At 44.5% G+C, this 13,322-nt stretch overlaps 1 long non-coding RNA gene across 1 annotated transcript in view; it reads left to right on the forward strand.

The window, feature by feature from the left end:
* The first annotated feature begins 2,616 nt into the window (after window positions 1–2,616).
* LOC129144763 (uncharacterized) overlaps window positions 2,617–13,322 on the forward strand; it is an 83,006-nt gene continuing 72,300 nt past the window's right edge. Inside the window, exon 1 of the long non-coding RNA XR_008549319.1 lies at window positions 2,617–2,710. This is a non-coding gene — a long non-coding RNA (uncharacterized LOC129144763). The remainder of the gene's footprint in view (window positions 2,711–13,322) is intronic.

A 13,322-nucleotide genomic window follows, 5' to 3' on the forward strand; every position in this document is an offset into this window, starting at 1 on the left:
CGTGCTATGTGGGACCCTCCTCAGGTGGCCGGGGAGCAGCCGGGGATCGAACCGGCGCCGCAGAGGTCGCCGGCAGCTTCGCAACCCAGCGCTCAACCGCTGTGCCACCAGGGAGGCCCCTCATTGTAGTTTTGATTTGCATTTCCCTGATTACAAGTGATATTGAACATTTTTTCATATACTTGTTGGAGGCTGTCTGCTTGCTTTTTTTTTTTTTTTTAGTGGGACCCTCGCCGGTGGCTGGGGAACGAACCAGCACTCTAGAGGCTGTGGGCAGCCTCGCAGCCTAGCGCTCAACCACTGCGCCACCGGGGGAGGCCCTGCATTCTTTATCTCATCACCGTTCTTCCATCTTCATAGTCAACAGCGTAGCACCTTTGAGCCTCACACTCAACTGTCTTCACTTTCTGGCATTACATCTTCTCTCTGACTCTCCTGCTTCCCATGTTTCCCTACAAGGACCCTTGGGATTACTGGGAGTATGCACAGATAATAAAACCACCCTTCTATCTCAGTACCCTGAACACAACCACATTTTCAAATGCCCTTTTTCCAAACGAAGTTTCATGTTTCCAGGTGCTGGGGCTGCAACACAGACATCTCTGGGGGCCAGGGTTCAGCCAGTGTCCAGGTCAGGCTGCTCCATCTGTTTTGTGGGTGATTGGCCCTGCAGGATGCTTGGCATGTCCTCCCACTCAGTGGGATCATTATTTTGAATTACTTCCTGTGAAAAATTCATTGGATTAAAAATCTGTTCCCATCATTACCATTTCACTGTTATATTGGCCAGTGAAAAGCAATGAGTGGATTTTTTTAAAATACAGTTTTCACTATTGTGACTTTTTCAGTGGTTATAAATAAAAGTGGTTTTAAATTTTGTTTACTAACTATGTGTGAACAACTTTTCTCATGGATGTGATTTGACAGGTTATATTAAAATCTCTTGATCAGGAATTGCGTAGTCATTTCAGTCTTAAAATCTGACATACAAAAGTTAGGTTTGTTACCTGCAGGTAGTGATCTCAAGATTTTCGTTGAAAAATATAAAAAGAATTTTTGGATGTGTTATTTTAGGCTGATACTTAGCATCTTTTCTCTAATAGTTTATATTTTTATCATAATTATATATAAAATAAAGAAAATATGAAGTTTTATACCAATCTGCAAAGCACTATTTCCAAATTTCCCCCCAGCATGCCATACTGTATATATAGTATAATTTTCTATGTATGGATAATGTGAACAAAAGTTGGGAAGAATGAATATGAGTGACTCCATCCTTTGTGATTTTGTGGGACCAACTCAAGCAGTTTTAAAGGAAAACTTACAAAATGATAGACAGTTCCAATATAAGATGAATTGTGATGTTTAGAACACATAATAAATCCCTTACTTTGGTCGTAAAGAAAGAAGTATATAGCTTTTACTCACAAAATATCAGCCTCTTCCCTATCCTTACCCAGGAAAGTTGAACAAACTCGTAGAGCCTGTCATATAAAGAGGTGCCTGCTAATCAGCCTTCTGTGGTGCTCCATGTCTTGGGCTTTCCAAATCAGTTTTTGAAAGTTTCTTTAGATTTATCTTGATTGTAAATAAATAGATTAATTTCCAAGGGGGTTGAGTCAAAGTAGCTGAAGAAATAATTATTTTAGTAAGGTTTGCAGCAGACACATTAATTTCTATTAAGAAATGACCTGTCAGGCCACATCCTCGAAGGTTCCCACCATTTCTATCACTCACAGATTTGGAGGCAGGGATGGGGGTGCAGTGAGGGTTTCTTTGCTGTCAAGCAAAGAAGGAGAGACCAGGAACAGGGTGTGGAGAGGTGGTAGGGAGTGGGTTCGGGCCTTCCTCTGTTCTAGGCGGCTGTCCTCAACCTGGCCTGTTCCTTATCCTTGCCTCTCTTCTCCAGCCTGCTATCCCCCACCCCCCCCATCTCCAGGACCTGGAAAGGGGAGCTTCAGGCAGAACTTTTGATCCCTCTCCCACTGCTGCTGACTGCTATCTGGTAGTGGCAAAGGCAAAACACTATCTGAGTAGTCTTTCCATAACTAAGTGGGTGCAGATTTATTTTTGTTTTCAATTCATTTTCTTCACTGACCTGGGTCTGTGATGCTGATGACATACACAATAACTGCAGCTCTTTCATTCCCTCCTGAGAGCCAGAGAAGTAGACCTCTAGGCAGGCATATCTAAATGTTTATTATACAGTAAGCAATCAACTCATATTTATTGACTGAGTGAATGAAGAAATGAGTTTTCTGGAACATATTAGATCACATATTAACTCTTTCGAGACATTAAACGGAAACTTAAATAAGAGAAAAATGATCTGTCTCTTACATATGCAAGAACAGTTCCAGACACATCATTTTCCAATGCCAAGGGCAGCAGACAATGATAGCTAGAACACAGGAGCCACTGACTGGTGCCTGCCCTGAGCTTCTCTTACCACATGAGGGGCCGGGAGTCATGGGGCAGGGCAGCGCAGCAGAGACCTAGCGCTACGTAATTATCTCAGCAATCCCCTGTGTGTTCAGACTAAAGTTATTATCATCTGTGACAAATATTTACTAAGCTTCACTCTGCATTTGGTTTCTAGGTATAATGAATGAGGTGGCAGAAGGTTTTAGGTCAAAAGGCCTAAAATCCATTTAACGCCTGGATGGACATCAGAATTAGGTGACCAATGAATCATGTGAAAGTCAAGGTAAGAAATGGTCTCTTGTCGAAGTGAATATAAGAACTGAGATGCCAGTCTTGGATCATTTCTTCCACTTTAGAGTTCCCGCATTTCAGGGGTTTTGTGAATGCTGCCTGGTAAATGCTAGTCAATTTGTTGTATTGAGGATTTTGATATTATATAAATGGTTCTCTAAAAACATGCGAAACAAGTTATAAATGTAGGCAGCATGTAGAGATGTTTGCATTTGCAGGTTGGGAGGGAATTTAGAGGACTACAGACAAATGTGCCTGAGCAGCCCCTTTACAGGGGCACGAGGGGCTGCCACCTGCTCACGCCCCCATGGACTGAGTTGTCTGTCCTCTGTCCCTGGTGCCTCTGTGTTCCCTAAGTGTGTCCACATCTGGGATACATTTCACAGCTTTAGCTTGGGCATAACTTAACAAAAGCAAAAAGGATGAGGCTTGGCATTAATTTGCCAAAGGACGAGTGCCTATTGTCAGGCTTTCTAGAACTTTTGCATCTTGGGGGCAGTGGGAAGAAGGGGGATGGGTGGCTGTGCAATACTGGCTGCCCTGTGTTTTCTTATCTGGGAATGAAGGGGTTGAACTAGTCAGCCTGAGCTCAATTCCCCCTTTCTTCCTCACCCTTGGCTATTATTTCCCATTTAGTCATTCAATGAACATTATGTACCTTTGGGTGTTACGTAGAGCACCGTGGGCAAGATAGTCCCTGTTTCTGCCCCCGCACCCCCAAAGGTGACCAACAGATAGGAGGAGGGATTCAAATAAGCAGATGGTTACAGTCTGGGGGAAAGTATCATGCAGGCTGAGATCTGAAAGACGGTGGTCAATGCTGCATCTCGTGTGGGGACTTGAGGAGGTTGGAAAGAGGAGCATTTCAGCAGAGGCCTGGAAGTGAGGGGCCTGTTTTGTCAGGGACATAAGGTCCTATTTGCTAATCTACACCCAGGAAGGGGTGTAGTGGAAGGCAGGAAAAAGAGTTCAGGAGCAAGCAGGGGAGTGAACATGGTTTTTTTCCTTTTAAAATTTGAACCCTCACAATTTATATAGATTTTCTCTGGCACGGAGATATGGGGATTCAAAAGATCAAATACTACTTCCCGAGCTGAGCACTCACAGGCATGCAGGAGGGGCGACAGCAGAGCTGCGCTCCAGTGCTCGTGGCATCCGTGGCATCCGAGTCTCCTGAGGGCTTGTTCAGCAGAGACTGATGGGCCCTCTTCTAAAGCTCCTGTTTCTTGGGGCCAAGCCCAAGAATTTGCATTTCCAGCTAGTTCGTAGGGGTGCTGATGCTGCTGATGGGTGGACCATGCTTTGAGACCCCTGCTCTACACCTCACTACCCAGCATGTAGTGCCAGAGCCAGAGGCAAGAGCATCACTTGGGGTGGGAGCTTGTTAGAAATGCAGATTCTTGGGTCTCAACCTACAGCCACCGAAGCAGAAGTTGTATTTCTAAGAAGACCTCTGGGTGGTCATACACACAAGGCAGCTGGACAGTCCTCTCTAGCTGTGCAGAGCCTTTAGCACCACACTTTGTTTTTTTTTTTTTATTAAATAATAAATTTTATTTTTATATTCCCCCATACAACTGCACATGCCCCAATCTGACCCCAATCCCTCCCCTCCCGGCCCCCACCCCCCAAAAAGTGTCTCTGGTTCATAGTTTTTTGTTGATTTTGATTTTCACTTTCTTATAGTTATACTTTTTCCTGATCCCTTATTTAAGTTTTCTAGATTCCTGCTATGAGTGAGACCATCTGGTATTTTTCTTTTTCTTTTTGGCTTATTTCGCTGAGCATGATCCCTTCCAGCGCCATCCATGTTGCTGCAAATTGCATGTGTTTATCTTTTTTGAATGCTGAGTAATATTCCATGGTGTATATGTACCACATCTTCTTGATCCAGTCATCTATTTTTGGGCATTTGGGCTGTTTCCAAAGCTTAGCTATTGTAGATAGTGCTGCTATAAACATAGGGGTGCAGGTGTTCTTTGGAATGGATGTTTCTGTGTCCTTTGGGTAAATACCTAGGAGTGGAATTGCTGGATCATATGGAAGCTCTATGTTTAGTAGGTCCAGAAATCTCCACACAGCTCTCCATAGTGGTTGGACCAGTTTGCATTCCCACCAACAGTGCAGGAGAGTTCCTTTTTCTCCACAAACATTTGTTGTTGCTAGTTTTTTTAATATGTGCCATTCTCACTGGTGTAAGATGGTATCTCATGGTAGTTTTGATTTGCATTTCCCTGATGACAAGTGATGTTGAACATTTTTTCATATGTCTGTTGGCCATTTGCATTTCCTCTTCAGAGAAGTTTCTTTTCAGCTCTTCTGCCCATTTTTTGACTGGAGTATTTTCTTTGTTGTTGTTGAGTTTCATCAGCTCTTTGCAGATTTTTGTGATCAGTCCTTTATCATTAGTGTTGGGTGCAAAAATGTTCTCCCAGTTGGTGGGGTTTCTCTTTGTTTTTGTTATTGTCTCTTTTGCTGTGCAGAAGCTCTTTAATTTGATGTAGTCCCAGCTGTTTATCTTTGCCTTCACTATTACTGCTTTGGGTGATGTAGCACCATACTTTGAATCCCACATAAGCACAAAGCCATTTGTGAGCTTCCTGCCAGACCCAGGTCCTGGAATGCTGAGGCAGGACAATGCCCTCTCTGTGGCCTTGGGGGCAGGGTTAGGAAGAAGGTCCCACCCATGACTGGGGAGACCGTACCATAGGATCTGAGTGACCTGCAGCAGGGAGTCTTTCTGTCATTACACACATTCCTGCAGCCCATGTGGAGCCACCTTCCCAGTGGTGCTGCTGAGTTACATCCTCCTTATTGCACAGAGGCAGAGGACTGCACCCCATTCTGGACAGAGTCCCCTACAGCATCAGGCTGGAGACTCTATCTGCAGGTCCCCTACCTCTGTCAGGTCTCTCAGAAATGTGCAGTCTTGATCCAAATATAGAAAGAATTTTATAAATATCAATAAGAAGACAACCCAATAAAATGATGGGCAAAAGATCTGAACATGTCACAGGAGATATATGAAATGCCAATAAATACATAATAATATGCTCAACATCATTAGCCAGTAAGCAAATGCAAAACAGACCATAATGGAATAGCACTGCACCACACCTGAACAGAGAAAATCCAAATAAAATAACAGCAATAAGCCACTGGCCATACCAGCATTGGCAAGCGTGTGGGGCAGATGAAACTCAAGCCCTGCTGGCAGCAGTGTGAATGCCACACAATCACTTTCAAAAATAGTTTGGCAGATTTGTAAGAAGTGAATCATGCACCTAGCACGTGACATAGTCCTTTCACTCCTAAGTACCCAAGGACACAAAAACATATGTCTACACAGACAGGTACACAACTGTTCATATCAGCTTCATTTGTAACAGCTCTGAAAATAATTATCAACCAACAGGAGCAAGTGGGTCTGTTGTTACTGACCGGGTTAAACCCACAGCAGAGCAAGGCGGTTTCCCAGTCCTTTATTTGTCAGGTTCTGATTTCACAGGCAGAGAAAGAGAGCAAGACACATGAAAGAATTATTAAATGGACCAAGAGACATGTGCCAGAATTGGGAAAAGGAATCGGCCACTGGTGGCAGATACTGTGAGGAACACAGAGGATTTGTGCAGGGCTGATGGCTGGGGCTCAGGCCTGCTCCTCTGTAGTACGGCCATCACAGGCGATCCTGGGTATGCTTCCTGTGTCTTAGTTCTGTTAGTCTCTGTATTTCTTACTCACCTCTCTGTGGCTCCCCCACGAGTTCACCATGTTTCATTCACACACAGGTTGTCATAATTTCAGAATGTTCTACTCTCGCCCCTGCCTCTGTGACAATGCATAGGTTGATCTCCCTGACTGGGGTGCCCTCCCCCACTTCCCAGACTCCCACTCACCTCCCTATCTCTATCCTCATAGATAAGTTGCGCCTTCTTTTGAATTTTTATAAAACTTTGCCTTGTCTCTATACAACTACATTTTCCTTTATCTCTCACGCAATTTTGTGCACCGCCACGTCACAGCATGTGGATCCTCACGTGGGAGAAGAAATGAGGCTCAGAGCGGGGGTGGTGAGGGGTGAGGCCCCAGGATGTAGGTCATGGAGAGACTTGAACTTTAGCCTGTAGATGACAGGTACTCAGGAAATTTAGTCAGTAGGTGTGTCGTGGGGTAGAACTGCACCGCTCTGACTTTGGTGTGGAGAATGGTTGGAAGAGGCAAGCCCGCAGCAGGGAGGTTGTCTTAATAGTCAAATGAGAAAAAAAAAAGGGCTAAGACAGCCTGAACTAAGGCAGGGACAGAGGGACTGGAGCAGAAGGACAAATCAGAGGGAGATTTAAAAAGAAGAATCAACATATCCTGGTGACTGTCTGGAGCGGGGAGAAAGGAGGAAGTGGGTAGGGAGGGAGGAGAGAGAAAAGTGATCAGAGATGAGATGAAGCCAGAATAGCTGCTGGAGCGTCCAGGGGATAGTGTCTGCAGTTGAGATGAGGAGCACGGAAGGAGGAGAAGCAGGTCTGCGGGGAAGACAAGTTCTGCTTTGGGATATACTGGGGATGAAATGCCTATGGCACATCTAAGTGGCAGGTGCCTTGGCAGTCAGGAATATGGAACTGAAGATCAGGAGAGGGCGCTGAGCAGGTAGATGTTTCGGAAAGGAGTCTTGGAAGAGGAAACATTCGGATACTTGAATGAGATCACAGAGCAAGCCAAGCCAGTATTTCACACCGGTAGAGGGCCATTCTCCAGGCCACTTTTCCTAATAGCTATAAAGCGATGGGAAGGAGCCACAGCTGGGGAAAGATGCTCACTGACAGGTAAAGGCATCCTCTTGTCCTGTGGGTCTGAGGGCAGCAATCTGCCCCTCTGTGAACTCCGGTGAGGCTGCTGGTTCTGCTGTTGAATGTGCTGGAGACTGCAATTCCCTAGCCTTCAGCTAAGCATCTTCTTCCTGTCTGACTCCTCTGACTCCAGGTCTTCCCCAGGGTTTGGCTGTAGTCTCCCTCTAGCCAGTCACTCCACTTGGGGCAGATACTGCCCATGAACACTAGGGTGCTTTCCTGTAAACCCAAATTAGCCTGGGTGACATCTAGGGCAAGGTGTCTTCCGAGAATGGTTTCTTGTAGATATGTGATGCAAGGGATTGAAGGAGTGAGATGTAAGGGATTGAATACAGCTTATCCAAGCTCAAATCATACATTCAATTTGGGCTCAGAGGCGCCTCATCCAATAAATTTAATGACTGAGACAAGAAAATGGCATAAAGTTCTCATTTCTCTTCTGATGTCGGCATTGAATTATTTGTTGAGTGAACGAAGGAATTAATGAGCACTTATGCAGAATCACAGGAGAATTTTAAAAAAGAGGTGAGAATGAGAAGTCAAGCAATTTCAGATTTCCTATCTCAAGGCAAGTCCCATCTGAGTGTTATTCTCTGTCTACTTGAAATGACCCTTGCTCCTGTCACTGCTGATTTATGATGCACCAGCTTCTTGATAATAAAGGCTTCATAGGATAGGGTCTCTATCAGAAGCAGAGGTTCGTGGGCATTTGAACACTGAGTTTTCACAGACACATTGGAATGATAATGTTTTGCAATGGTGAAGCCTCATTGCTGTGGAATATGCAAGAATCATGGATGGAGTTTATATCATTCAGGCTTGGATTATATAATATAAAAGATCAGTAAGTATGTTGGGTAAAAGGGAGAGTGGCTACTATTTTTGGACAAAAATCATATTTTAAAATCTTATTCTAAAAGGGAACATGCTGTTTATTCCTTGAATGCTATTATTTTCTGGTTCCTTAGTCTCTTAAACTGCCTGTTAAACCAGGTCTGTATCAAGTAATAAGTCTTGGATTATTGGCCCACTTTTCTGCCATTTTTCTGCTGCTACAACCATCTACTACATTTTAAGGAAGTAGGCTTATATTAAGTACCAATTTAAATAAAAAAATATAACAGACACGAAGATGGTCTATTTTTTTTTTTTTACACTACTGCTATTACCGTATTCTGCCATTGGGTGCTTTATCTCAGGTTCTGGTCCTGGAGAAATAGGCATGTGAAAACAAAAATTGCAAGCAAACAAGCAAGCAAACACACTACCTTGCTACCAATAGTCAGGTTTGGTGAATTCCTTGTGTTGCCATGCTAAAAATAATACTCACGGAGGCTTTCATACCTGATACCACTAGATGTCACTAAATATCAAGCTTCTTAGAACATTTGAATTGGAGGATTTAACAACCACTGCTCCCCTCATTCTATTAATATTTTAAAGCTGTATTTGTGCTGCATACATTTTCCACATCACTATTTTTTCTGAATCTTTTATGTCTAATGTGACATTCATTCCTGGGGGCGTAGCTTCATCCTATTTGACTGTAAACCAGCTTATTCTTTAGATAGGGATAACTCTTCTAGGCCATCCTCTATGTGGCAGGTGAATTCAGAATTCATTTGCTGTTAAAATAGTGTGATGAAAATGTGCATGATTCTGTATTTGACATTGGTGGAATACTGGTTTTCTGATAGGTTTTGGCTGACCCTGTGCAATGTGAAAAACTGGAAGCCTGATCACCTTACTTAGGTTTTGGGGTCCTCATAAAGTGTGGTGCTGTCATAGAGATCACTGCAGCCATCTGCGGCCCTCAGACAGGGCCACCACGTAAACCATCTGGGGCAAGTGAAAAGCCTGTTCTGGTTTAAAGACCTCTATAGAAAAGGTCTTTGCTAAAACAAAACCCCTTTCTTTGATGCCCCTTAATCCTTTTATATTTCTCTAGGCTTCCTTGTCATATTTTCTGTGACAGCACTCAGGGGACCAAGGCCAGCAGAATTTTCTATGCCTTGGGAATATCTATCCCCATCAGCAATTCAGACAGTAGGAAGGGGAACTTGTCGTGTGTCCCAGAGGGACTCTTCAATTGTGCATTTGATGTTGATGGTTTTCTTTGTCATGAAGAATGGAATTCAGGGGTGCATGGATCACACAGGCTCATGACAAAACTTTGGAGTTCTATCAGCTTTACAATTTATAGAGCACGTTCACATCTATCACTTCATTTTATTCTCACAACAAGACATTAGGAAAGGCAGGATGATGTTTTTATTTCTGCTCCACAGAAGAAGAAACAGATGCTCAGAGAGGTTAAGTGGCTTGTCCAAGGTCACCCAGATAAAAGTTGGGGCTGTAACCCTCACCTGCATCTCTGGATCCCTAGGCTCCAGTGTACCCTGCCTCTATGCCAAGATGCTTCTTACAGTGGAATTATTAGGGACAATAAATGAACTTCTCTACCCAAGTCGCTTCCACAAAACTGGCAAAGAACGAGACACCTAGTGCTGGAGAACTTAGGGAAAGAAGAGGAGTTCCCGAAAAAGTAGAAGAGCGAAGAGGGGGCGGAGCAACATGGCGGCGAGGAGACGCTGCGAGTAAGATCTCCCATTAAAAAAAGTGAATAGGGAGGAAAAGCGGCAGGTCCCAGTGAGAACTGGGACACGGAAGATAAACGGGTGACGCCAGCGAACTGCCCGAAGAAGAAACTGGCCATAAAGGAGGACTAGAAGGGAGGGAAGCGCAGAACCCTGCTCCCCTCCCCCGCCCACAGAGGCGGCACTCTCCGACCGGCAGAGAGGAGGAAACAACAAACCAAAACGGCCCACAAGAACAAACGACGCAGCAAGCGGGACTGTGCGTGGAAAGGAACTATTGCAGCCACCACACCCCGTGAACGGGAGCTGAGGCGAACCCTGCAGGATCCGCCGCGGCGGTGAGCGAACGGCTCCGGGCACCATTAGAGAAGAACAAAGACCCCGGGAGACGCGCACACAGCCCGGGCTGCCGGTAAACTGGCGCGGGAAAGCGGTGCGCTTGGTGCGCTTGAAAAGCAAGTGCAGACCTGGATCGCGGCTGCCCAGGTCCCCGCGCCTGCGACCTAGGCTTGCGGGGAGACGACCTAGGCTTGCGGGGAGACGCACGGAGGTCCTCACTGAGGTGAAGGTCCCTCCCTGAGTGAGCAGGAACCAGGCGCCCAGGCACGGGAGCTGTGCAAAAGGCGCCATTCCCGCGCCACTGAACTGGGCTACAGCCCGCGTCCTGGAACTGAGGGCTTTGAACTGAGACCCAGGGCACGAAAATTCGGGGCGTGGGTTCTCCACGACGGTGGGGCACAAGGCAGACACAGCACCCAAAGCTGTTGAGGTGTACCCTACCATTCCCGCTCTGTTCTCTGTCCCACGGGGTGGGGGGAGGCGAAAAACAGCCCCCCAAGGACAAAGGAGAGATCTCTGGCGCCACCTAGCGACCAGGAAAAAAAAAAGTCACTAACACCCTATAAAACAGGACATTTCTTAAGACTGCTTGAAAAGGGCAGAAGGCTTCTGGAGGACCCAGTGGCCAGCCGGGAAGTTATTCCACGCCAGGCCCCTTCCGACCAGCAGTCTGAGCCCACAGAGGGAGCAGGCACCACGTCCGGGGCAGACCGGGTGCGCAGAAGAGTGTGCCTGAAACCGGAGGCGCAGGGACTGCATCCCGCTTCGCCATTTGAGAACAGGGACATTTCTTCAGTAAAAACTGCCTAAAACCAGCAGAAAGCTCCCCCAGAAGACAGAGATGGCTCCTGGAAGAGCCAGAGGGGAGCGGAGAAGTTCACCCAAGATGTCAGTCAGTCCGAGCAACACAGTGTCCCAACGCATACGACAAATTAGAAAACAGACAGTAGGGAGTAGAAGAACCACACGCAACCTAAAAACTCCTCAGGAAAGAAGCACACCACAAAAAGAAAACCACTCCCCAGATTGCAACGACAGCGACTTGGAAGAACTTCTGAGCCTTCCAGAAAGAGAATTTAAAATTGCCATGATTAAAAAAGTGATAGATCAGAAGAAGGAAATTGAGTCCCTAAAGAGGGAAGTAAGAGAAATGCAGGAGATCAAAGAATTAATGGAGGAACTAAAGAACTCTGGGAAAAGCAATGAAAGCAGAATAGATGAAATGGAAGAACGAATAAGTAATCTTGAAGACACAGAAATAAAAAGAACCAAAACAGAAAAGGAAAGAGAAGTACGAAGGAAAAAGAATGAAGAAAGACTTCGGGAACTATCTGACTCCATGAGGAAAGGAAATATAAGAGTTATAGGAATTCCAGAAGGAGAGGAGAGAGATGTAGGAACAGAGAAAATATTCATGGATATAATTGAAGAGAACTTCCCAAATGAGAAGAAGGAGCTGAAAATTGATATACAAGAAGCAAGAAGAACACCAAACTTCCACGACGAAAGGAAAAACACAGCAAGACACATAATAGTAAAGCTCCCAAGAATCCAGGACAAGGAAAAAATAATGAAGCTGACAAGAGGGAAGAAACAGATAACATTCAAAGGAAAACCAATCAGGCTGACATCAGACTTCTCTGAAGAAACACTACGGGCAAGGAGAGAGTGGAGGGACATAGTCAACAGACTCAAGAGAAAACAGATGCCAACCAAGAATACTCTATCCCGCAAAGCTCTCTTTCCTCCATGAAGAAAGAATATGGACCTTCCCAGACAAAGAGAAACTCCGGAAGTTCATTGCGACTACTAAACCCCCACTCCAAAAAATACTACAAGGAATCCTAAAGCCAGAACCTCAGAGGGACGAATAACAACGAAAGAAGACCAAAAAAAAAAAGTTATTAAAAGAATAAATAAATAAAATCAAGGAAAGACAAACATAAGGCAAATACAGATGCTAACATATCAATATTAACTCTAAATGTAAAATGGATAAACTCTTCAATAAAAGACACCAGAGTTGCAGCCTGGATTAAGAAACAAAACCCAACCTTTTGCTGTCTCCAGGAAACACATTTAGCTACAAAAGATAAAAATAGGCTCAAAGTCAAAGGATGGAAAACAATCCTACAAGCAAATGGGCCAAAAAAGAAAAAAGAAAGCAGGAAAGCTTATACTTATATCAGATAAAACAGACTTCAAACTCAAAAAAATAAAAAGAGACCCCAATGGTCACTACATTATGATTAAGGGGGGACATACTTCAAGAAAGAAATAACACTCATTAACATATACTCACCAACGAAAAAAAGAGCACCAAAATATATCAGACAACTGTTGTCCTCTCTGAAAACAGACATCAGAGAAAACACATATGTAGTGGGAGACTTCAACACACCACTATCAACAATGGATAGATCAACAAGACAAAAAATAAGTAAAGAAACTAAAGCTCTAAATAAGGACCTAGAGCATTTGGGCTTAACAGACATCTATAGAACACTAAACCCAAAAAAACGGGGAGTACACATTTTCTCAAGCGCACACGGATCATTCTCCAGGATCGATCACATACTGGGGCACAAGACAAACATCAACAGATACACCAAGATTGAAATCATACCAACCATCTTTTCTGACCACGAAGGCATCAAACTAGAAATAAATCATAAAAAGAAGGCAAGGAACTATCCTACCTCATGGAGATTAAAAGCCACACTACTGAAGACCACTGGGACTAACGAGGGAGATCAAAGAAGAAATTAAAAAATTCTTTGAATTGAATGACAAGGAGGACACCAATATCCTAACTGTATGGATGCAG

Source organism: Talpa occidentalis, unplaced genomic scaffold (assembly GCF_014898055.3).
Source record: "Talpa occidentalis isolate TD23 unplaced genomic scaffold, MPIMG_talOcc4v2.1 talOcc4.6, whole genome shotgun sequence".
Lineage (NCBI taxonomy): Eukaryota > Metazoa > Chordata > Mammalia > Eulipotyphla > Talpidae > Talpa > Talpa occidentalis.